We start from the raw sequence: 27,912 nt of genomic DNA on the forward strand, positions 1-27,912 counted from the left end.
AAGAGTTTCCCATATGCATAAAAAATAAATTATATAACTTCTCAAAATATATAATCATGTGCTTAATTCATTTATGTTGTTAGTGATTCATTATATTTGTTTAGTTCATAAATAGCATTTATGCATTTAAGAGGGTATTTGACATTTCTTTTCAAAATAATTTTTAAACTTTTAACTTTCCAAAAAGTCAAAAATATCCAAAATGATATTTAGCAAATGAAAAAGTTTTTTTAAAATAAGTTTTTGCCATGAACAAAAATTAGCATTTTCAAAAATTGTGAAATCTTATCTTTTTTGTGACCTTTTAACATGGTAAGTAAATTACATTTATACCTATTACAACCACCCAAGTATTTTTCAAGCATGTAATTTTATATATAAAAGTTAAACTAAACATTTTTAAAAAACAATGTTTAGCTTTTGCCCCTTAAAAGTTAATGCAAACATATTTTAAAAAACTTTTTTTGTAAAAAGTATTTTTATAAAAATAACTTTTGAAGTTAAAGTTAAAAGGCAATCCCAAACACCCTCTTAAAATTACAACATTTGGTTCACCCACTCATTTTCCTTACAACACGTTATCAGCACTTTGCCCAAAGTCGGAAGAATCATAATCCACATTTCTCGCTCGACGAGTAAAAAAACGACAACTTCCAGGGACATCGTTGCTCTCTCTAATTATGAAGTAAGTCTTTCTTGATACTCCTCGACTCCGTCTAATTTTTTTTCTTTATTTGTTATTATATTGAAAAAGAATGGAAATTTTCCGTACTTCAAAAGTGATAAAAGAATTTCTTGCGTATTGTTTATTTTGATCTACCCGAGTTTGGACATTTGACGTGTTTTTTAAAAGGTTTTCAATGTCACATTGTCGACTCCTTGTGACTTATTTTGTACATAGCCAGTTTTTTTTTATGATGGACACATAAATTACAGTATTGGTAATTGTAGTCTTATAACTTATCATTTTTTTCTGTCAAAAGACCATAAGTAACTTTTGTATAAAATTATATTTTACTATGATTATTACCAACGTTAACATTAATGTCATTGTATAAAATTATTGGTTGGACAAACGTAACTTTTTGTATAGTCGTAGATATAGATACCTTTTTATGGGAATATAGTTACTTATTTATGTGGTATAAATGGTTTTTGGCCTTTAAAATTCTTAAAAGTTGTTTTTATAACTCTTAGTATTGATAGAATTTCAATGGTTTTTTTTTTCTCAAACATGAGTTTTGCCATCTACCAAATAAATATCACAATTATGTGAACAAATTATGGATAACTCTAATTACATAAACCACCTTGATAACAACTTTAAATGATATGCTTGAATCGATCCATTGTTCGATCAATGAGAACTTTTTCACACTTGTGTTTCTCGAACATGTCGTTTTGAAAAAAAAAAGTTCATTATACTAAATCTTGTGTTTCTCGAACCTATTGTTTTGAAAACAAAGTTTAGCAAATCATGTGTTTCTCGAGACTTCCATTTCAAAAACCAATTCGTACTAATGCAACCAATAAACATATAATCCTATTGTTTTATATGATAACTAATCCAATATTTTTCCTCCCGTTGTAGGAAAATGTAAATCAAAATTGATTTCCCTATCATGGACGCCACCGAAAAGAACTATTTTGATTGGACTCAGGATATTAAGAACCATTTAGATGCCAAATTCTTGTTAGATGTCATTTATGACAAGGTTATCATGAGGTTGAAGTTACTCGCGAAATGAATGCTAAAGTGATGATATTATTCCGTCGTCATCTTTAAGACACGATGAAGTCTAAATTCATAGAAATCACATCACCTAAGACATTATGGGACTCTTTGAAAAGAGCATTTCGACCATCAAAAGACTATATGGCTTGTTGAAGCCCGCCAAAATTGGATCAATCTACGATTCCAAGACTTCGCTTCGGTTACTGAGTATAACACCGAGGTCTATAGAATTCGTTCACTTCTCCATTAATTTGGTCAACCATTGACTGATGTTGACTTATTGGAGAAGATTTAAATCACATTTCCTAGTTCTTACCATTTTGCTTCAAAATCAATATCATCAGTCCAAGTTCACAACGTTCCTTGAGCATATTACCCAATTATTATTGGATGAGAAAATATCATCGTTTTAATGAGAACTATCAATTCTCGTCCTATTGGGACAAAGGCAATTCCAATGCCCAATGTTAATAATGTTCATGGGCCTCAACCACGAAATGTGAACCGAGATAAGGGCCAGTTGTCCAGAAAGCAAAGTAATCATGGCGAGTGTAAATCGAGCCAAGCCAAGTGAGGTTCGGAATCTAATCTGTACCAAAGACCTTCAGCCCCTAAGCAATCTCGTAATAGGAACAATAACAAACAGGCTAGTCGTCCCAACATAAGTGATCTTGCTGATGAGAAAACTCTTTGTTACAAATGTAGTGGTTATAGTCATATGAAACGAACATGTAAGGTCGCTCCCAACAAAGTTTACAACTATCATAAGGGGTGAAGAGCTTGTAATGCCTGTTTCAAATTGTTCAAATGTTGGGGATGGTGATTAGGTATTGGGTAGTAGCAGGCTTCGGACCCTTGGGTAATTGAGATTCAGACTCAGTTGGAGTTGGATAAAGTAATTCGGATAGTTTGGGTATTCGGTTTGAGTTTTGGAATCAAAGTGCAGTTCGGTAATCTGTCATCTTGGGATTTTATGGGAAGTGGATGTTCATTCGAGAATCTTAGGGAAAGTATGAGTTTATGATAGTGTTGAATCCTCGATACTTTTTCATCTTAGACCTAGAAGTATCGAGAAAGTTATGGCATTCGGGTTGAATCCTCGATACTTTTTCATCTTAGACCTAGAAGTATCTCTTTTTGGAAAATGAGGACCTTCCGTATGTTGGGCGTAGATATGCATACATTTAAGCATGCATCGTGGAGCTGAGGCTCGTACACGGGGTGTACAAGCATGCATGCGGGGCGTACGAGGCCAGAGACCAAAAACCCTAATTTCATGACTTGCACCCTATTTAAACAACCTTATACCATTTGGACCAAACCCTTACTAGCCTTTATAGCCTCATTTCATTCTAAAACCCTATTTTTTCAAGGAAGTGTGAGATTTGAGTTTAAGGTGTGTTTGGTGTCCTTTCTAGAGGTTGTACACGAAGAAGAAGGTGATTTTCATGTTTTGATCCATGAAGGAGCTTTTGGATCCTGCATCTAGTGCATCTTGGAGAGCTTTTGAAGAGCGGGGATTTTTAGCGGATCTACACTCAGAGAGTATCCATGGGATTCAGCTATCTGAGGTGAGTCTCCTCACTATATCCATGGGTCGAAGGCACCAATGTCGACCCATTACGTGTTTTCTGGTACGCTAATTATCACTGTGATACTTTAATGGAAAACCCCAGGGGGAGCCCGTGGCAATTGGATATCAAACCATGGGGGGATCCCATGGAATTCCAGGTAAAGACCATGGGGGATCCCATGGTGTTGGGTTTTAGCCATAAGAACTTTCCTATGTGCGCATGCAAAACCCTATTGCTTGGATCTAGGCTTTCTAATAAACATGCTTTTGAATCCAAGACTTCTAATGGCTAATTAGGTTAAACAACAACATTAAAACAGATCTAGAATCATACCTTTGAGTCCCTTGTTGATCTTCTTGTCTTGGAGCTTCTAGAGTCACAATTGTCACTCCTCTAATGGCTTACAAACACCAATAGTAAGCAAGATGATTTAGGAGAGTGGAGAGGGGAGGAATTCGGCCAGAGTATCCTTGCTTAAGGTTGTGTGTCGAATTCCCTCACCCATAGGGTCTATTTATACTTGTAGACTCCTTAAGGGTTTCACCCTAAACCCTAATTGGATAATCTTCTCTTAAGGCTATCCAAATCCATTCCATAGATATCCTTATGGACGATTTTGAGCTATCCTAAAGCTCTTAGAATCCGTCCAAAGTCCATCCTAATGGATTTATAGTTTAAAGTCTAACTATCAAACAATTGACAGTTTATACCCTCTTATTTAATTAATCTCTTTAAGTCACCAAATTAATACCAATTAATTTATGACTTATATTAATCAAATAGCTAAATATTATTTCTTATAATATTTACTCTCTCTTAACAAATCATCCTTCAAGTTGCTATGGTGAAGGCAACCCAAAAGGACCATGCACAACCGAATATAGTTACAGCCTTAGACACTATTCCAACAGTCTCCCACTTGGATAAGTCTAGTAACTATACAAGTACAATTCGGTTTGCAATCGTAGCTCTCAAAGACGCTGTCAACTCTGATCTAATCAATCTTGTCCTTTAGATAAGGGATCGTACAGTCCTCTGTTCGATATCATGCTAACAATCCTATGGAATGGTTAGTCATAGCATTTAGATTTCTCGATCTTCGATTTATTTGACATAGAACTTAATCGAACACATCAATTCAGTTCTGACCGGGCCCGGCACATAAGTCAAATCAAATCATCGAGTGGCCAAGATATCTCTTCTACCCTCTTAGGATAAAATTTACAGATAAACTTCGACTTATATGCATTTACTTATTCATTAACCAACTATACACAACAATGCGTTTTATAACATCAAGTTACTGATGCGTTTTTCACATTATCAATGCACAATCAATTAACAAATAATAAACCATATATCTAGGTTTTAAGACCATATGATATTATCATCTTGCGATCACCTTTTATATCGTATTCCATAAGGTGATTCCAGCAAGCACGGGTTTATTCCAATGCTCAAAACCAGTTCATAAGCACTCATGAACGTTGCAGCAACCCTTGCTATGTCTAACACCATTTAGACATTCTACACACCAATTCATGACAATCTTCATTCATATCTACTCCCAACATATGAACGATTGTGGATCATTTGAATAATTCGATTATTCCTAATAAACTCAATTATTCTGGAAGTCAAAACATGCAAAGTGAAACAATAGTTAAACAACTAACATGTGATAGTAACTTTACTCATAAATAAAACTTCTTTATTTATTCATCAAATGTCAATTACATTTATCTATTATACGTTTCTAATACCATCTAATCTATGCTAATATCATCCTTCAGCCCAATACTCCTAGCATGCTGTAAGTGCTTAACCCTACTCAGTCCCTTCGTAAGCGGATCTGCTGGGTTATCTTCTGATGATATCCTCTTCACTACGAGTTGTCCTTCTTCTACACGATGTCTAATGAAGTGATATTTTCTATCGATATGTCGAGATCTACCATGATCCCTCGGTTCCTTGGTCAAGGCAACCGCACCTTCGTTATCACAGAAAATCTCCATGGGCTCCTTTATGGCCGGCACAACTCCAAGATCACCGATGAAGTTCTTCAGCCATATTGCCTCCTTCGACACTTCGCTCGCTGCGATGTACTCTGATTCGCACGTTGAATCAGCTACGGTTTCTTGCTTGGAACTTTTCCTGTCGGTTTGAAAGCTGGCGTCACTATACCCTTGCACCTTCAAGTCATCACTCCCTCCAAGGACTAAGAACCATTCTTTCGTCCTCCGAAGGTACTTAAGGATGTTCTTCACCGCAATCCAATGTGCTTTGCCAGGGTTCCCTTGATATCTGCTAACCATGCTCAAAGCAAAGGCTACATCAGGGCGAGTACAAGTCATAGCGTACATGATTGAGCCAACTGCGGAAGCGTATGGTACTCGGCTCATTTCTGCTATCTCAGCTTCGGTACTCGGACTTTGAGTCTTACTCAACTTGGCATTTCCTTGTATCGGTAGTTCTCCCTTCTTTGAGTTTTCCATACTAAAACGTTTTAGTACCTTCTCCAAGTAAGTATTCTGACTAAGTCCAATTAGTCTCTTACTTCTTTCTCTTACTATCCTTATTCCCAAAATGTAAGAAGCCTCTCCGAGGTCCTTCATAGCGAAGCACTTCCCGAGCCAGGACTTAACCTCCTGCAGAGTTGGGATGTCGTTTCCTATGAGTAATATGTCATCGACATATAGAACGAGGAAGCTTACTACACTCCCACTGGCTTTGACATATACACAAGATTCGTCTTCGCTTCGTACAAATCCAAACTCTTTGACTTTCTCATCGAAGCAAAGATTCCATCTGCGAGACGCTTGCTTAAGTCCATAAATTGACTTCTCAAGCTTACACACTCTATTCGGATGCTTCGGATCCACAAACCCCTCTGGCTGAGCCATGTAAACATCCTCAGCCAACTTTCCGTTAAGGAAAGCGGTCTTGACATCCATTTGCCAAATCTCATAATCATGAAATGCGGCAATCGCTAGCATCACTCTAATAGATTTAATCTTTGCAACTGGTGAGAAGGTCTCATCATAGTCAACTCCGGGAGTTTGAGTAAAGCCCTTCGCAACCAATCGCGCTTTGTATGTGTGTACGTTCCCATCCACGTCGGTCTTCTTCTTGAAGATCTACTTGCACCCTACGGTCTTACGTTCGGGCACGTAATCAACCAAATTCCAAACTTGGTTATCGTACATGGATTGGATCTCGCTATCCATCGCCTCTTTCCATTTCGCAGACTCCGGGCCTGCCATGGCTTCCTTATAGCTATTAGGTTCATCAAGATTTACTAGTGTACCATCACTAATATACGTGTCCCCTTCGGTAGTAATATGAAAACCATAAAACTGGGGATGAACTCTAACTCTATCGGAACGTCTAAGAGGTAAGGATTCGTCAATCGGTTCAACCGGAGTTTCCTCCTCGGGTTGAATGCCAGCGGTAGAGGTTCCTTCATCTATCGATTCTTGAATCTCTTCAAGTTCGATTTGCCTCCCACTGTCTCCTTGGCTTATGAGTTCTCGCTCTCGGAAAACTCCTCTCCTCGCAACAAAGATAACATTATCTTTCGGTCTATAGAAGAGATATCCAAAGGAAGTTTGCGGGTGGCCGATAAAAATACATCGCTTACTTCGAGGTTCAAGCTTGTCGTGAGTATCTCGTCTTACGAAAGCCTCGCAACCCCAAACCTTGATATGTGCCAACGAGGGAGCTTTCCCCGTCCACATCTCGTGAGGTGTTTTGGCAACCTTCTTGGTAGGGACTCGGTTAAGGATATGGGCGGCAGTCTCTAAGGCATACCCCCAAAAGAAGATAGGTAGTGAAGCACGACTCATCATAGAGCGAACCATATCCAATAAGGTTCGATTACGCCTTTCTGCCACACCATTCAGTTGCGGTGTCCTAGGAGGCGTCAATTGCGAAACTATTCCACACTCCTTGAGATACTCGTGGAATTCAAGACTTAGGTACTCTCCTCCTCGATCGGATCGAAGCATCTTGATTTTCCTGCCCAATTGATTCTCCACTTCATTCTTGAACTCTTTGAACTTTTCAAAGGTTTCTGACTTTTGCTTGATTAAATAGATATACCCATATCTACTATAATCATCGGTAAAGGTCACATAGAAGCGGTTCCCATCCTTCGTGGTTGATCTAAAAGGTCCACATACATCGGTATGTATTAGGTCTAATAGTCCCTCACCCCTTTCACAAGTGCTCGTGAAGGGTGACTTAGTCATCTTTCCAAGCAAACAAGACTCGCATGTGTCATCTTCCCTAAGGTCGAATGACTCCAACACTCCATCCTTTTGGAGTTGGGCTATGCGTTTCTTGTTGACATGTCCAAGACGACAATGCCACAAGGATGCTTTATCCATACTAGTGGAAGAATCAATATTCAAAACATCATTTCCTAAGTTATCAACAATCATAACAGTTTCATATATTCCATTACATGGTATAGCTTCAAAGTAAAAGACACCATTTAGATAAGCCAAAATAGAACCATTCTCATTATTAAAAGAAAATCTAAAACCTTGTCTATATAAACCATGAAATGAAATGATGTTTCTAGCCATTTCTGGCGAATAGCAACAATTGTTCAAATCTAAAACTAAACTATTCTTAAGCACTAAAGAATACACTCCAATCTTGGTCACAGGCGACGATCTTCTGTTCCCCATGATTAGATTGATCCTTCCTTGCTCCACATCCCTACTTCTTCTTAGTCCCTGCACATTAGAACAAATGTGATAACCACAACCGGTGTCAAGAACCCAAGAAATAGCATGATTAGAATCGTTAGATTTGATTGCATATATACCTGCGAAAGATGGCTTGATCTTTCCTTCCTTGATGGCTTGCAGGTAGTCCGGGCAGCTTCGCTTCCAATGTCCTATCTTGTGGCAGTGGTGGCACTCTGCCTCCTTCGGGTTAGAGCAGGGCTTAGAGGGATCAACTTTGGTCCCACTAGAAGAGGAACCATCTCGGGCTTTCACCTTTCGATAGTTATTTGAAGAAGCTTTCCTCTTCTTTCCCTTCCCTTGACCAATAGCCAAGACAGGAGCAGCAGACGGATTGGGAGTTGATGCAACAGACTTGTCCTTGAAATTGCTCTCAGCAACCCTCAAGAGACCTTGGAGTTTACTTAGAGTGACCTCCTCTTTGTTCATGTGGTAGGTCATCCTAAATTGATTATACATGGGAGGCAAAGAGTGAAGCACCATGTCGATCGCCAAGTCTTCGCCGAAGTCAACATTTAGCTTGCGAAGGCGGTCGACATACCTTTGCATCTTTTGCAAGTGCACGGTAAGAGATTCTCCATGACCCATCTTAGCGGAAATCATGTTAGTGAAGATCTCGTAATGCTCTTGTCTCGCGTTTTGGTGGTACCTCTCCAACAAGTCTTGATGCATCTCGTATGGATACATGTCCTCGTAGGACTTTTGGAATTCGGAGTTCATGGTGGCGATCATGATGCAATGCACTTTCGTCGCATCTCGCTCATGAGTTTCAAAGGCGGTGATTTTGGCGGGAGTAGCAACTTCGGGGTTGATTTTCTCGAGCTTCTCGTCGAGGACATACTCTTTATCCTCATAGCGAGCAATGGTGCGAATGTATCTTATCCATTCGCCAAAGTTCGTTCCATCGAAGGTGACCTTTTGGCAAAGGCTCATCAACGTGAAAGAACTAGCAGCAGCGTTGTTTGCGTTTGACATCTATACAAAGGACAAAGATAGATTAGAATAAGAATCCCTAATTATCACCCAATAAGAAAAATTAGGGCTAGGATCCAACAATAACATTTACATACTAGAGAAGGGATGCCGTAATCTAACATGCAAATAAATTGAAGGTAAGTGAATGACGATTCACTAATTCTCCAACACAAAACTTAAACTTTTGGTCCTAAGTGTTTTGAGAATTCCTAGGTTCGGATGAGATTCATTGAACTATTCAATGGCATGTTTAAATCTCGATATGCCCCTCTTGTTTGTGACTGGGATGCCGAGGATCACAAAGCGGGTGTGAATTACCATGCAAATTTACATGGTGCCTTCATTGTTACGATCACCTATTCGATGTGCCGGTAAACCACACACGCTCCATCGAACTATGATAAACAATGAATCACCCTTTGCCACCTTCGCTTAGAACCAATTAGTGTGCCGGTAAACCACACACGCTCCACTAACATCTTAGCAAGGTGCAAAGTGTAATTTCATGGGATTGCATCAATTCACTTTTCCTAAAGTAACTAAGATTGGGAAATTTTAAAAGAAAGTTTAGTTACTTCGTATTTCTTTATTATACTTTTAATGAGAGGATGAGGTTGCCCTATCCTACCCGTTCGGCTAACGACCCTCCACCAATCAAGCAAGCGGTGGGTGTGAGTGTACACCCATTAAGCGCCATTTTATAGGCCGCAACCTTATACCCACCTTATAGATCGGCTTCGTGAATGAGGCCTACTAGCGGTAAGACTAGCATTTAGTTATACATATATATATTATCCTAGTAATATTATATAAGTATAGGGTTGCATTTTAAACTTTTCAAAATTTAGGGTTTGAAATTTAAGTTGTCTAAATTAGAACTTTTAATCACAAATATAAATTTCAAAACAATAGGGTAGGTTTTAAACATTTAAAACATGGAGGATCAAATAACAAATAATTTCAATTAACAATTAATATCTTAATTATCTTTATTTGATTTATCTTTGATTTCTTTGAAGATAATTACCAAAAATAATCTAAATAATTAATTAATTATCATATAAGGAAACTAAATATTTAATTAGTTGATAATTACATTTAACTAGATCAAGATAACACTTATATTTATCAAGAAATCGGATTCATATTGATCTAATTAGTTTATGGAAAGTTTGGATAAGATAAACACAAAGAAATCCCGAATTTGGCCCTTCCTGACGCTTGGACTCGCCGAGTGCACAAAGGGACTCGCCGAGTCAGGCCTACTCGACGAGTCCACCTTGGAACTCAACGAGTCAGTGACACAAAACCCAAAAATTCGAATTTTGCAGGTTTGTTTCAGTTATTCAAGCAACAATTTAAAGAAAACCAATCTAGGCTCTGATACCACTGTTGGGTTTTAGCCATAAGAACTTTCCTATGTGCGCATGCAAAACCCTATTGCTTGGATCTAGGCTTTCTAATAAACATGCTTTTGAATCCAAGACTTCTAATGGCTAATTAGGTTAAACAACAACATTAAAACAGATCTAGAATCATACCTTTGAGTCCCTTGTTGATCTTCTTGTCTTGGAGCTTCTAGAGTCACAATTGTCACTCCTCTAATGGCTTACAAACACCAATAGCAAGCAAGATGATTTAGGAGAGTGGAGAGGGGAGGAATTCGGCCAGAGTATCCTTGCTTAAGGTTGTGTGTCGAATTCCCTCACCCATAGGGTCTATTTATACTTGTAGACTCCTTAAGGGTTTCACCCTAAACCCTAATTGGATAATCTTCTCTTAAGGCTATCCAAATCCATTCCATAGATATCCTTATGGACGATTTTGAGCTATCCTAAAGCTCTTAGAATCCGTCCAAAGTCCATCCTAATGGATTTATAGTTTAAAGTCTAACTATCAAACAATTGACAGTTTATACCCTCTTATTTAATTAATCTCTTTAAGTCACCAAATTAATACCAATTAATTTATGACTTATATTAATCAAATAGCTAAATATTATTTCTTATAATATTTACTCTCTCTTAACAAATCATCCTTCAAGTTGCTATGGTGAAGGCAACCCAAAAGGACCATGCACAACCGAATATAGTTACAGCCTTAGACACTATTCCAACACATGGCACATGGATATCAGACTATATGGGGGAGCCCATGACACTTGGATATTAGACCATGGGCAAAGCCCATGGAAACTATATGTATGTTGCATGATATTATGTGGTTGTATGTTATATGGTATTTTGGGGAAATCACTAAGCTTTGTGCTTACGGTTTTCAGTTTATGTTTCAAGTACTCCGTTTTCAATTGGAAGAGCTCTGGATCATGGTAGGGCACACACCACATGTTTTCGTATTCTGCAAATTACTATGATTTGATGATAATATGTTGAAGTTTCGTTACCTTGTTTTTGGGAAAAATATGTATTAACGATTTATTAATCTAAACACAAAATTTTTATGTCACTATTTTTAGGACATTACAAGTTGGTATCAGATCCTTGGTTTGAGGGATTTGGACATACTCTCGGGTGTGTGTTAACTCAAACTGAGGATTGGTAAAGTTTTCAAAATAAAAGTATTTTCAAGAAAAAGGGTTTTCTAAAACAAGAGAAGGGTGTGGTGCATGCAATTAGCCGAGCTCAAGTAAGTTTTCCCAGAATACCCATACATGTTACCTGTTATGATTTCATTTATGGATCTGTGAATTGCATGCTAGTTAGGACTAAGGATATGTTCAGTTCTTGCATGATAGAATGCTAGGAGTAATGCATTTGTATGTATATTATATGAGCTGGTAGGCTTACATGCTAGTACTGATTAGTTAGTGGTAGTTTGGCCTGATATATGATAGTTTGTTCTATTGAGTGAATAAGGTGTTATGTTGAGATGGGAATATATATTGGAATTGTTAATTTCTAAGTGTATGATTTAAAATTTATATATGGTTAGGATCTTATAGCCTTAGAATAATTGATTTGGCCTTATTTCATGTTCCTTGTCTAGTTGTGGTTCTAGGGCAAAGTTTGTTATTCGATAGTCTATTAGATCCTATTCTATGTATAATTTGCATGCATAAGGAAGCCGACAGTAAGGGTGGATTTTCTAGTATAAGTGGTGGTGTGTGGGTTGAATGTTTTATGATAACTCTATGGATTAGGGTGTTACTGCACAAATGATGCTTGCTTCGTGCTTTGTGGAACTCTTAGATGATGGGAGTCAATTACTAAGTGAATATGATGATATTCATGAGGTGGATAACTGTCATCATGGGGAGTTCTTCAGCAGTTGATGGTAGAGTGAGGTCGGGAACCTAGGAGAGCGTAGGAAGTGATTCAGTGGGTTTTGTTGCGTGATTTAGTGAATTTTTGGTGCATCAGTTTGAGTATGTGACTTATAGGATTCATGATGATCCTTGAGGAAAGTATGGATATGTATGGAAGGTATAATTGGGTCCATACAACTGAAAGCACATGATCCATATTGGAATCAAGAGAGTCTTGAGGAATCTAAGAACTTTGTAGGAGGAGGATTTTTGGATATTTTCTGACCACCGACATGTTGTATTTCAGTTTGGTGATGAGAACTCAGGGAGGAGCCTCTGGTTCGGGTTCCATCTCAGGTGCGGGTGTTGAGTCGATTAGCGAGAAAATGCAAGAGTTCATCTCGTCGGTGATTGCTCATTGTATTTTAGAGATCTTGCATGAGCGCTTGGGTGCAATCCGTGCCGAGGTTATGTCTATCGTTAGAGCTTGCACTTTATCTTTTGTGAGCGGGGTATTTATTTAGAGCACCTAGGGAATAGGGGACCAGATCAGGTGCAGGAAGGGGAGGGTCCTGGGAAGAGACCCAAAACTTTGGATCATTAATTGAGGGGGCGATAGGGTCAGGGTCAATGCAACACGTGCGGAAAACTACATGATGGATTTTGTCGTTCCAGGGGTATGGGTTGCTACAAGTGTAGTAGGATTGATCATGTCAGTAGGGATTGTCGTCAGGATGGCAATCCCATTATGTTTTCTTTACAACTAAGTGGGCCACAAGAGGGTCGCCTGTCCGAGAAAAAAGGGGAGGAGCAGTGAGTGCACCTGCTCTGGTTATTTTGCAGATATCTGATAGTCATAAGGGTAGGTCATGAACCCCAGAAGAGAGGAGCCAGTCAGTGCAATGACAGACATGGGAGGTCCATGCTCCGACAAGTGATTTTGCGGGTATGTTATCCTTTGTTTTCTTTTCGGTTGTTATCAGTATTCATGTTGCTTGGAATTTTATATTGGTTTGATTAAGCATTAATTTTGGTTTAATTCTCCATATCGTGGGGTTATATCTTCAAGGATTGTTATATATTTTTTTCATGCCATAAATCATTAGTGGGTTATTGATGGGCTGTATCTCGTGTAGTGGGCTCCAATGTTTTTTGTTGTTATTCTGGTTTTGATTGGGATTGGTTTGGGGGTATTGTGTGGAGAGTTTATGGTCAGGATTCAACGGGGTAGCCCTCCTGTAATCATCAGAGTTAAGTGGTTTTATTATTTGATTCGGTAGGAGCGGCAGTTAACTATGGAAGAACTTTTAGGGGTTCAAACATTGTTGTTGCTAGGAGGGGAGCGGTAGCAGGAAGATGGTGGTGTTAGTTGCATGAGTTTTTTGGTCATCGGAATGACATGGGAGTTTCATATTTATTCAGGTTACAATCGATTAGGATTCAGGGATTCTTTGAGAATGTGAGTTGCGATGAAGATTCGTCAGTTCATGGCAAGGGTCATGGTTTTTAGTCGCCAACATAAGAACTCATGGAAGTGGTATGGTATCATGGGAGGTGATTTGGATTATCAGATGAGCTAAGCTTTCAAGAGTATTCTACATGATTTCAGGAGTTAGGTGATCATTGAGTTTGGCTAGCAATGGAACACTAGTATAGTTTAGCACAGGGTATGAGCGGTTCAAGCTATTTCAGGGAGATGGGTCAAAGATCCGTAAGGAATAAGAGGTGATAGAGCTTCGTCGAGTCCAAGTGGGAGAAAATTGAATTGTTGTTCAAATTAAAGTTGTGTTGATGGGAGTTCAGGAAACTTCCAACTGCAGGTCGACATCTCTATTGTGATACATATTAGGGTGTGGGATTCGAATGTGTGACTTGAACTCCTGATTGGTTGCAGGATTCAGCTTAGGGTGCATGGTATTGTGATTGTTTGAGTGTAATAAGGTTGGGGGTGGTAACCTTGGCTGGTTGGAAATGTTGTAAGACTACGATGGGATTATAGCATTCATCAATTTGAGGTAGAGTATTATTAGGGATAGTAATGAGCATGGAAGAGGATGCAATTCGTGCCTTGGGTACGCCGGCCAGGGTTGTTGAGGAATTATTCTCTGTTCTAGGTTGAGGACCATTGGGGTCTGAGGTAGAGCCATGTCTGAGTGGCTCTTGATGGTTGGGGCCCATGGGCGAGGCATGTGTGATTATGGCAATTCAGGTGGGGCCTCGTAGAGATCTTAGGGTCAGGTTTGGATTCTGAGTTGCAGGATCAAGTGGGAGGTTAGTGTATGACGCAGAGGGTTTATAGGATTGGTAGCATTGTTATTTGGTCACTTGGGAACCTAGTGGTTATAGCTGGTGCGAGACTGGTAGTCTCAGATATGGTTTGGGAATATTATTTATTCGTCAAGTGAGGGGTCATCAGGAATTAGAAGGTTGTGGTGTGAAATGCATGTGCACATTTGCGGATGTCGGGTTGTGAATGGATATAGAATTGGTTTTGGGTGAGATCTCAAGTCGGGTATCGTGTGTGTATTGTGTAGGATCTACATTCTAGTCGAATAAGAATTTAGGTATTTGTATGCTAAGGGCATCAATAACAGGGTTCAAGGGTAATGAAGGGGTTTAGATTCAGTGGAAATCAAGCCATTATGTTATGTCTGGAGTTAGTTCTGTCTGTGGGAGGGCTGCAGCGTGTTTGGAATCAGGAGGAAGGTAGGTCGTTGGAGACCGGGTATGATATGAGACTGCAGTTGGTCTTGTGGCATTCTTTTAGTAGTAGGTTTGGTGTCGAGGTGGTTTGGGGTATTAACGCCAGATAAGGTTTCTCTCAGGAGCTGTGTAGGGCTACTAGGTGTTTGTGTGTCTTTTGGCTCAACAATTGGGTAGGATTCGGGTGTTTCAGATAGTTGGCAGACAAGTTGGGACTAGGGAGATCTTGACTGCCTTTGGAAAATAGTTTGGTGGCTGAAAAATGAGTCGGTGTGGTTTCAATGATTTAGGATTCGTGTGTGGATTTGCTAGTGATTCGAGGCATATGCTAAGCTGCTCGAAGTGAATCTTAATAATCTCAGAATCATTGATTGGACCCAGTTGTGCAACTCTTATATGAGTCTAACATTTTCAGGGAGGAATATTTTACTCAAAGGATTATTTAAGTCTTCTGCTAGGTGTAGTGTTTGTAACGCCTCTATTCCCATGTATTGATTTCTTTTGTTATATGATCTTTTTGATTTCAAGGTATACTCGGCGAATTGGTTGCTCAACTCGTCGAGTAGCAGCGGGTTGGTCCACGTGTTTAAGTGACCTACTCGCCGAGTTCAAGGAGGGATGCAACGAGTAGGAGTCGGAGGATAAAACCCTAATTTTCGGGGTTTTGCACCCTATTTAAAGGATCATTGGCCTCCCCAACCTCCCATCTAAAGCCTATTCTCATTCCAAACCCTAAATTCATGTGCATGTGCTTTCTTTGTGTGTTAAGCTTTGAAGAAGGATTTTGGTGAGAAAATCTTGGGGAAAACAGGTGATTAGAAGCAAGGAACTCATGCGGAAACAAAGATCTACTTTAGTGGGCACCCTTTTTGAACTTATTAAGCTGTTACCTTGGCTCATTTATTCCTAGATCTCTTTTGGATGGTTTTTAGAAAGTTTTTCTTGTGTTTGAGTTAAGATCTAAAGTTGCAACTTCAGATCTGAACTCTTTTTGGTCTCTACGTCCATAAAGTTGCCAGCTTTGGCAAGTATGAACCTCCCCTTAAGTGTAAGACTTCTTTTCAATCTTAGTTTTGTCATTTTAAGGCTTTAAAGCTTTTCATGAACGTAAAGTTTGAAACTTTTTGTGATATGCATGCCTTGGGAAGCTGGATCTGTAATATGGAGCCTTTGCATGGCTTAAGAAGCATCTGTATGGATGAAGGACTGAAGGGACTCAACGAGTGGCATGGTCAACTCGGCAAGTCAGATGAGTGACACGGCGAGTCAGATGGGGTTTTCCTAACTTTTGGACATATATGAACTTGGCGTGTTGCAAGGGAAACTCGACGAGTTGGCCAAGAAGTTTACGGCCACAAACCTTAGGAACTCGACGAGTCACTCTAGTGACTCGGCGAGTTGGTGAGTTATGCATGGAACTCGGAGAGTAGCTGAGGGTACTCCACGAGTTGAGGTCAACATGGGCTGTTGACCTTGACAGTTGACTTTTGCTTTGACTAAGGGTTGACCAGTGGGATTCTAGGGACGTTTTGGGAGGTTGGAAATTTACAAGTATGGTTTTACAATTAATATAGGTAGTGGAGTTCGTGGTAGTGATATGAGAGTTTGAGCTTATCTTACGACTTGACTGTTGCGAGGTTCGTTATCCTCACTATATTAGTAGGGTCTAAGGCACCAAGGCTGGCCCTTTATGATTGTATCCAGATTATGGCATGATATGTGTATTGGTTTACATCCTGTTAGTTAGGATGGTGATATGTTTATGTTAGTGATCTTGTTAGGTTAGTGTCCTGATTATAGAATGATGCTATGTTAGTAACCGGTTAGGTCTGTATCCCGAATTTTGGGATGTTGCTATGATTAGTGATCTGTTAGATCGGTTTGACTGTTATATGATATGAGCCAGCGTATGATATTTATGTGCATATGTCTGTTTGATTGGGGGTTGGGTTGAGGCGGTCCTGTTTTGTGCGGTAGGCCAACATACCTAATGAGCAATTTGGATAGGCTGTAAGCCTTGTGAGGCGGTCCAGTCATGCTGAAGGCTCGAGAACGATCCAGATAGGCTGCAGGTCCTGCGTGGTGGTTCAGTCAGGCCGAAGGCTCATTATGCTTGTTGCAATGTATTTTTTGATATGATATGATTATGGATATGTAAGGGTGGTATTTTTGGGGTAGCTCACTAGGATTTCAGGCTTACAGTTTCAGTTTTTTGTTTTAGGTACTTCTGGTGATCGAGGGAAGGTAAAGGCATGATCGTACCGCTCCTCCTGCTGCTATGTTTTATGATTGAAAACTGGGAGACTTTGATGATTATTATTTTGAAAAAACAAATTATGTAATGGTTAAATGGTTTTTAAGTGTGTTGAAAAAGTTTTAATTTGGCATGATTTTATGGTTGTTACAAGTTGGTATCAGAGCCTTGGTTTGAGTGAATTGGTGGAAAATTCGTGTGAATCCAGTCTCAAATCGAGGAAATATTTTCAAAATGATTTTTAATTGCTTTTCAAAATAAGTAAAGGATGATGCAAGGTATACGATCAACCAGAGCCAGTAAGTAAACCCCAAAATACCATATAGTTATTTGATTATGCGATATGTTAGAAAAACATGCTAGTACTAGGCTAGGGATTCTCACGAATTGCATGATAGAATTGTCTGATTATATGATGCCTGCTAGCCTATGGTTTTCCTTATATGAGATTGACATCATTAATGTAGTTGCTTGTTTATGTATTATGACTGTACATAATTAATATCTTATAGCCTAAGAATGTTTGATTTGGCCTTATGTTCTGTTCTTATTGATTAGGGCTTAGGGTAGGATCCGATATTCGAAAGTCTATAGGGTCCAATGTTATGTATGGTTAGCAAACACTAGTGTTGCGGGGGTTGGTGGAAGTCTCATGTATGAGTGAGGTCGAGCGACCACCATATGCATGTATAGTGTTACGGGGTTGTGATGATACTTGAGACAAATATGGGTAGGTGTGTAAGGTAGTTTGGGCCCGTACTACTAAAAGCACAGGAGCCATACGCGTAGCAAGGAAGTCACAAACCCTAGGGTTTAGTTGGAAGTTGGTTCCCAGTTATTTATGCGGATTGTGTGATATCTTCCTGTTATATTTTCAGTATGGTGGTTACGAGGCGTTTTGTGTCTAGATCCGGATCAGGATTCGAGCAGGGTGATCAGGAGGCGCCAGCAGTGCTTGAGGTTATCAGTCAGGAGGGGTCAGTGTTGACAAAGGATCGAGTCAGGGTGATCATCCGCGAGGAGGTGGTCTAGATTATCCAGGGTCAAATTCCAAAGTTGTTTGGGTCTATCAAGACCCCTATGATGGAATATTCGATGAGAGATACAAATCCCTTGCAGAGACAGCTGCTGCTACAGCCACATCGACTGTATTAGCGACAGGGGGAGGAGTAGGAGCCACTCGGGGCTTCCAGTACAGGGACTTCAATAACACGAAGCCCCCCAATTTTGATGGGACTCAGGACCACATCAAGGCTATGAGGTGGATTTCTGATGTATAGGGGTGTTTCTTTACTTGCTCGTGTCCTACATACTAGAAGGTCAGGTGTGCTCTGAACCTGCTTAGGTCCGGCGCCAAGGACTGGTGGAGATTGATGACCGGGTCGTACACTAATGATCAGAGAGCTGGTATTACTTGGCAGTTGTTCAGGGATATGTTTCGTGTCGGATACATTCCATGGGTTGAGTGGGAATGATTGTCACAGGAGTTTTTGAGTTTGAGACAGGATAGGGAGTTGGTGTCGGAGATCATCCGCATGTTCATTGAGAGGGCAATGTTCTGCCCAGAGTTTGCTTCTAAGGAGGCTCAAATGACTCGTTATCTGAGCATGCTCAAGATAGACATCCGTTAGTTTGTTGCCACACAGCGATGTGATATCCTTTTGGATCTACAAGAGGCTGTTAGGTGGTAAGAGTTGGAGATTGAGTTGCAGTCGGGGAGCAGCAACAGGCCCCGACACAGTCTCAGCCGACGTCGAAGCGGTCTAAGACTGCTGATTCTAGGACAAAGGGTCAGCAGAACCGCACTTGTGGAAAGTGTAGAAAGAGTCATTCTGGAGTTTGTCAAGCGGGTAGTGGGTACCACAAGTGTGGAAAGGAGGAGTACTATGCTAGGGACCACCTGCGATGCAGGAACTGTCTTCATAGCAGCAGGAACTACTGGGCAAGCAGTTCATTCGACCTAGATGAGTGATGATGTGATGACCAACTATCCACAACTCGCAGCCAGACCGATGCAGGTTCCAGCGCCGGCTACATTAAGGATTGGGGATGGGAGGTCAGTTAAGGCGGAGCCTCATAAGGCTCAGGGGCATGCCTTCTAGCTTACAGACGAGGAGGCTAGGGCAGCACCGGATGTGGTTACTGGTATGTTTCAATCATTTGTCTCATTTATTATATCTGTCTTATGCTTATCTGTGGTACCTGTGTTTAGGTATGTTTTTAGTGACCTCCATGCCTTCTTTGGTTTTATTTGACTCAGGGGCGAGTCAGTCTTTCATATATTAGAATTTTATTAGGGAGTTCAGTGTACCAGTAGGCAAGCTAGAGTGTCCGTTGCGAGTCTCAATCGCCAACGAACACATAGTTTCTGCTTCTTCGGTCTACCAAAGATGCGAGTTGGAGATCTTCGGAGTGTCCTTTCTGATAGATATGATTTTGATTCCTATAGGGGAAGTATGCGTGATTGTGGGGATGGAGTGGCTTAGTCGATTTCCTACCATGATAGATTACGAGGGCTAGCGAGTGGTAGTTCCAACCCCAAGTGGGGTAGAATTGATTGTATATGGAGAGGGCACCAGAGTAGGATCAGGGTTCTGTTCAGCTGCCAGGGCTCAACAGTATACTCAGCATGGGTGTGCGAGTTATTTAACATATGTGATGGATACACGATCCAGGGATCAGAATACAGTTTCAGAGGTTCTGGTAGTCAGGGAGTTTGCTGATGTGTTTCCGGAGAAGTTGCCACGGATACCTCTGGAGAGACAGGTCGAGCTTCAGATCGACCTGGTGCCGGGTGCAGCTCCTATCGCCAAGGCGTCATACCAGTTGGCACCACCCGAAATGCAGGAGCTGTCTTCATAGCAGCAGGAACTACTGGGCAAGCAGTTCATTTGACCTAGCAGTTCTCCATGAGGAGCACTGATCGTCTTCGTTAGGAAGAATGACGGTTCACATCGGATGTGGATTGATTATAGGGAGTTGAACAAGTTGACGACGAAGAACCGTTATGCACTCCTGAGGATAGATGATCCCTTCTATCAGTTTCAGGGTGCATATTGGTTCTCCATGATAGATTTAAGGTCAGGCTATCATCAGGTTTGGGTAAGAGAGGAGGACGTGGAGAAGACCACGTTTCAGACTCGTTATGGTCATTACGAGTTCGTGGTGATGCCGTTTGGACTCACCATTGCGCCAGAAATATTCATGGACATGATGAATCGGGTTTGCAGACCGATGCTTGATCGCTCGGTCATAGTGTTCATTGATGATATCTTGGTATATTCCAAGACCTGAGAGCAGTATGAGAATCACCTTAAGGAGTTATTAGGAGTTCTGAAACAAGAACGGTTGTATGCTAAGTTCTCAAAGTGTCATTTTTGGTTGCGAGAGGTCCAGTTCCTGAGACATCTCGTTCATTAGGAGGGGATTTTGGTCGACCCAGCCAAAATCAAGGCAGTCATGCAGTGGGAGGTGTCGAGATCTTCCTCGGATATCAAGCGTTTTTTAGGATTAGGAGAGTACTACCGGAGATTTATTCGGGATTTCTCCAAGATTGTAGTACCCCTCACTCGTCTGACGAGGAAGGTGGTGGATTTCAGGTGGGGCCCTGAGCAGTAGAGGGCGTTTGAGACCCACCGTCAGCGTTTGTACCAGGCTGCAGTTTTGACTCTCCTGGAGAGAGTTGAGGATTTTTTGGTGTTCTGTGATGCATCCATCACATGATTGGGGGCGATCCTCATGCAGAGAGGACAGGTGATATCCTACGCATCACGGCAGCTGAAGCCGCATCAGTCGAGATACCCTACGCTTGATTTAGAGTAGGGAGCAGTAGTGCCCGCTCTCAAGATATAGATACATTACCTATATGGGGTCCGTTGTACCATATACACGGATCACAAGAGCTTGACACACATCATGGATCAGCGGAACCTGAACATGAGGCAACACAGGTGGCTAGATGTATTTAAGGACTATGATTATGAGATCCTTTACCACCCTGGTAAAGCGAATATAGTGGCAGACACATTGAACCGCAAGTCAGCTGGGTTATCACCCCGATGATATTTATGAGGATATCGGTGGATTCTATGCTTGTGAGTTTGATTAGAGATGCTCAGGTTGAGGGCATGCGACCTGAGAACTAGAAGTTGGAGAGGATCCGGGGTGATAACACCCAGTTTGTGCAGGATAGTCGAGTATTATTGACCCGATGCGGTCGGGTATGGGTTCTGATGTCTGGTGGGGTCAGACACACAATCATGGAGGAGGCTCATAAGTCTCATTTCTCTATTCACCCGGGGGCCACCTAGATGTACAGAGACCAGAGTTTGAGTTACTGGTGGCCATGTATGAAACAATAAATCTCTTGATATGTTGAGAGGTGCCTAACCTGTAGGATGGTCAAGGCCTAGCATCAGAGGCCGCATGGTATGCTGCAGCCACTGGAGATTCCCATGTGGAAATGGGAGCAGATCACAATGGATTTCATCACCAAACTTCCGAGGACAGTGAAGGGGTTTGATTCTATATAGTTCATCGTAGATCGATTGACCAAGAAACCACATTTCATGGCTATACGCGAGATTTCTTCGGCCGAGAAGTTGGTCGACGTGTATGTTCGTGAGATTGTCACTCACCATGGGGTTCCGGTCTCCATTGTTTCCGACCAGGATGTTAGATTTACTTCTCATTTATGACAGAAGTTCCACGAGGAATTAGGCACACATTTGCACTTTAGCACATCATTTCATCCGCAGACTGACGGTCAGAGTGAGCGGATCATTCAGACCCTCGAGGATATGTTGAGGGCATGTGTCATTGACTTTGATGGGAGTTGGGATGTCCACCTACCACTTTAAGAGTTCTCCTACAACAACAACTATCATTCCAACATTGGCAACCCACCTTTCCAGCTGTTGTATGGGCGGAGATATCGCACCCCGGTTTGTTGGGGTGAGGTCATACATAGGGTGATGGGACAGATGGAGATAGTTTTTCAGACTACCGAGAAGACTTAGTAGATTAGGCAGCGACTGCACACTACTTAGAGTCGGCAGAGGAGTTACGCCGACAGATGCCGATCTGAGTTAGAGTTCCATGTGGGTGATATGGTACTCCTAAAGGTCTCAACCTAGAAGGGTGTGATCCGCTTTAGGAAGAGGGGGAAATTGGGTCCCCGCTTCATTGGACCATTCAAGATTGTTTCTAGGGTTGGCAAGGTGGCATACATGCTAGAGCTACGGGAGGAGCTTAACTAGATCCACAACACTTTCCACGTTTCACAGTTGCAAAAGTGCATTATGGATCAAGAGGCAGTGGTGTCGTTGGATGATATTCAGGTCGATGACCACCTGAATTATGTGGAGAGACCTATGGCCATACTGGAGTGGAAGAAGAAAGTTCTTCGGAACAAGGAGATACCTTTGGTGAAGGTGTAGTGGGAGCATAAGAGGGGATCCAAGTGGACGTGGGAGATGGAGGCAGAGATGCGGGAGAACTATCCGATGTTGTTTACCTCAACGGACTTTGAGGATGAAGTCTAGTTTAAGTGGGGGAAAATTATAACGCCCTGATTTCCAGGTATTGATTTCTTTTGTTATAAAATCTTTTTGATTTCAAGGTCTACTCGACAATTTGGTTGGGGCCCGTGGGCATGTCCTGTGTGATTATGGAAATTCAGGTGGGACCTGGTAGAGACCTTAGGGCCAGGGTTTAGATTCTGAGTTGCAGGATCAAGTGGGAGGCCAGTGTATGACATAGAGGGTTTATAGGCTAGGTAGCCTTGTTATTTGGTCTCTTAGGCACCTGGTGGTTATACTAGGTGCGAGACTGGTAGTCTAGAGATGGTTTGGGAATATTATTTATTGGTCAAGTGAAGGGTCACTAGGAATCAGAAGGTTGTGGTGTGAAATGCAAGTGCATATTTATGGATCTCGGGTTGTGAGTGGACTATATAATTGAATTTGGGTAAGATGTGTATTGTGCATGATCTAAATTCGAGTGGAATAAGAATTGGGATATTTGTATGCTAAGGGCATCAATCATAGGGTTCAAGGGTAATGAATGGGTTTAGTTTCGGTGGCAATCGAGCCATTGTGTTATGAGTCTCCTCACTATATCCATGGATCGAAGGGTAATGAATGGGTTTGAGCGTAATGAATGGGGTTGAGGCCTTTTGAAGTGCGGGGATATTTAGCGGATATTCAATAAGAGAGTATCTGTGGGATTCATTGGTCCGCTGTAAGTCTCCTCACTATATCCATGGATCGAAGGCACCAATTCCGACCCATTACGTGTTTTGTGGTATCCTAGTTATCACTATGATACTTTTTGGATTAAAGTCTAAGTCCATAAATATATTTGGTATGTACTTGACCCGACCCAGCATGGTCCATTTGGGTTGCACTTCACCAACACAATTTATACGGATAATCTTTTGAGAATAGTATATTTATGATTAATATTAATATATTATAAGGTCTAATATATTAATATGGAATCATATTATTTAATTACTATTGATCAAGAATTAATTTAGAATTAATTAAGTGATCAAAATGAACTAATTAAATAGGGACTCTTATATATATAGAATGGGCCAAGTTCATTTAGGTTGGGCTAAGCTTTCATGGATAGTCCATGGAGTGTTTAACCCATGGATCATATGAAATTAAAGGTCATGGGTTTAACCCTAGTCTCCATACTATATAAAGATGTCATTGGTTGGTGAAATGGGCACCACTGTGGTACACTAAGAAGGGCTAGCCGATTTCACTAGAGAGAACCAAGTATCCATATTCTCTAAAGTCTTCCAAGGTGTTTTGGTGATTTGTGATTCCACTTGAGGCTTCCACACTATTGGGGCTAAGCTCTTAAAGCTTGAAGACATCAAGCTACATCAAAAGGTATGTCATCTAACTAGTACTTTGTAGTATAAGAACTTCATAATATGCTAGTTAGGATTAAAGCCTTGGAAAGTTCTTATTTGCATGTTTAATAGAGAAAACATAGATGCAAGGTTTATAGGGTTGCATGTACACTATAGGAGTGTTAGAATGCTCAAAACCCAACAGTGGTATCGGAGCCTAGTTGTTTTCTGTTATATTAATGCAAATGATTTATTTTCAAAGTTGATAAAAAAGGAAAAAAAACATGACGTTTGTCAAATTTTAAGATAATTACTTGTTTTTGTGAAAAACTAATCATTTGTAAAATTTGAATCATTTTCTATATAAGTTGGATAAGGTCAAATTTAGTAAAAGGTAAAATTATATGATTATTTTATTAGTTTTAAATGTTTGATCTAAAGAGTTTTTTGAAACCCCCATAAGTTATGGATATGAAAAGGTTTTAAAAAAAAATTGATTCAAAGTTTTTTATGGAGTTACAAAACTTGGTCTTAATGTTTTAAAGAATTCCATAACTTGTTCTTAAGTTATGGAACATGAAAAGTTTCATCATAAAAGAAACATTAAACTCCATAAGTTATGGATTCCAAAAGTTTTTTTTTGTGTTACCTTGTTTTATGAGTTATTTTTTAGATTAGTGAAAAATATGTGTTAATAGTTTTCAATCCAAATTAATCTAAAAGTTTTTCATAAAATGTTTTTTTGTAACTTGTCCTCAAGTTATATGAAAAGTTACATTTATGAATCTTAAAAACTCATAAAAAATGCCATAGGTTACAAAATAAAAATGAAGAGTCTTTCCTTATTAAATGGTTTTATGACTCCATAACTTGGTCTTAATGTTTTAAAGAATTCCATAACTTGTTCTTAAGTTATGGAACATGAAAAGTTTCATCATAAAAGAAACATTAAACTCCATAAGTTATGGAATCCAAAAGTTTTTTTTTGTGTTACCTTGTTTTATGAGTTATTTTTTAGATTAATGAAAAATATGTGTTAATAGTTTTCAATCCAAATTAATCTAAAAGTTGTTCATAAAACGTTTTTTTGTAACTTGTCCTCAAGTTATATGAAAAGTCAGATTTATGAATCTTAAAAACTCATAAAAAATGCCGTAGGTTACAAAATAAAAATGAAGAATCTTTCCTTATTAAATGGTTTTATGACTCCATAACTTGTCCCCAAGTTATGGAGAATCAAGAGTCTCTTCATTAAATAAATAAATAAATAAAAAGTGTAACCTTAATTAATTCCATAAGTTATAAAATAAAGAAAAGTTAATTCTTTTATTAGTTTAAAGTCTTCCATAACTTGTCCTCAAGTTATGGAACTTGAAGAGTTTTTGGATTAAAACTACTTTAAACACATAAGTTATGGAATTAATTAGTTTTGAATAATTTCAAAACTTGCCCTCAAGTTTTGGAATTTGAAAAGTGTTCTCTTATGAATACTTTAATTCCAAGTTAGCCCTTAGAATTTTAAAAGTTAAAATCCAACCCTTATACTTTATAATATTATAAGTTAATATTATATATATATATATATATATATATATATATATATATATATATATATATATGTATGTATAAGAGTAAAGTCAGTCTTACCGTTAGTAGGCCTCATTCACGAAGCCGGTCTATAAGGGGGGGTATAAGGTTACTACCTATAAAATGACAGTTTAATGGGTGTCCACTCTCACCCTCCGCTTCCTTGACCGGTGGAGGGTCGTTAGCCGAACGGGTTTGACAGGACTATAATTCTCCCTTCACTAAAAGTATTAATGATAAATACTAAGTAACTAAACTCTTAATAATACCCAATCTTAGTTACTTAGGAAAATGTGAATAAGGTGCTAATCCATGAAACTACACTTTGCACTTTGTTTAAGTCGGTTAGTGGAGCGTGTGTTGTTAACCGACACACTAACTCGTATTTAACAAGGTAGGCAAAGGGTAACTTAATGTTTATCATAGTATCGATGGAGCGTGTGTGGTTAACCGGCACATCGATTGAGTGGTAAACACTTAAGGCTACCAAGTAATTTGCATGGTTTTTTCACACCTTGTTTTGTGATCCTCGGCATCCCAGTCACAAAACCTGAAGGGCACACTCGATATTGAAACATACCATTGAACAGTTCAATGAATCTCAAAAGATGTAGGAGTTTCAAATCCAATTAACCTAATTATACATTTCGTTTATCTTGGTGGAAATCGTTGAATCGTCATTCACCTACCTTCAAATATTCTATAGCTTGGATTACAACATCCCTCTTCCAAGTTATAAAATAGTTTGTTGGGTCCTAGCCTTAATATTTCATATTGGGTGTTATATTAAGGACTTTAAATCAACTATCTTGAATATCTCCCAAGAGATGTCAAGTTCAGATATCTATGATCTTCCTAAATATTTTCGAACTTCACTTTCTCCACCTCCTCCAGTTATTCTCCCTAACCCACAAGTTCAAGGTCACTCAAGCCCTATTGGCAAGGCAAGGTCTAGGTGTGATTACATCTTGGGTATGTAGTCACATAATTACAAGCTGGGAGAGTTGGGTGTCAAAGTCTTGCGAAAGTTGGTGGCTCAATCACTTTCTAAGTCACATAGTGAGTTTCTTTAGAACTCCTATGAAACAGACTATGACAAGACCCTTAATGATCTTATCTATTTGCTTGGTGCTGCTAAATCAGAAATGATTTAGTGTACTAGTAAAGCAAATTTGATTAGGAGATCAACTTCCCAAAACTTTATGGACAGGGACAATAGTGACACAGGAAATCCAGAAATGCATTCTCTTCCCAATGGAAAGGGATTGGCCATAGTAAACTTGGTTGACCAAATGGTAAAGAGAAAGGATAAGTATGAGATAGTCCAATGTGCTATTACCTAAGGGTCCATATGTTTCTATTGCTAAAGGAAAGGGGCTTTGGTTATGAAGCTGCCAAACTTACCTAAGGTTGGTAAAGTCAATAAGATTGACTTTATTTCGGGTAAATTCCATTGTCTAACCCTATTAAGTTCCTACTTGGAGATTGTTATTAGATGATGTGGCTGGGTCACATGTTGATGTTTTAAGAATCAAAGAAAAGTGAAGAAACTTAAAGGAAGTATGTGCTGATTCTGATTGCGAAGATGGATCGCGTGGTTCGGTGATCAGAATTTTGAGCATGTGCTTGAGAGTTATGATAGATTGCTTAGGAATAGATGACAACAAGTTTTCATATACATTTGCATTGTAAGGATTAGTTTTTCCGCAAAGTTTTAAAATAAAAGAAAAAAATTTATTTTTGTTTATTTTAAAATATCCTTACAATGGCATTTGTAGAAAAAGGAAAAGATGTTGCTTATATGATTCCATTGATAGCAATATTGGAAATATGAATTTGATTCTTTTATTTGTGGTAGTGTCTAACTTTACCAGATAAGGAAAGATTCTCATCACCCAAGTTTCAATTGGACTGGAACTTGGAATCATGCAAGTTCTATAGCATGATGAATGAGAACTTTCAAGTATTGGAAAATTAAGACTAACTACTTGTTCACATGGATGTGTGAGTCAAGTAACGGACTATAGGATCGAGTACAGATTCTTGTGCACTGGTCAAGTCCACCACAAAAGATCGATAAGATTATTCATCATAATTTACTAAAGCTCAGTAAATATGGTTATACTTACAAGCTTAAGTGTAATTCTGATACATTGGAAAAGGTTCCAATGTATGGCAGAGCGAATAAGAAGAATCA

The sequence above is a fragment of the Lactuca saligna genome, chromosome 4, assembly GCF_052625555.1.
Source record: "Lactuca saligna cultivar CGN05327 chromosome 4, ASM5262555v1, whole genome shotgun sequence".
Classification (NCBI taxonomy): domain Eukaryota; kingdom Viridiplantae; phylum Streptophyta; class Magnoliopsida; order Asterales; family Asteraceae; genus Lactuca; species Lactuca saligna.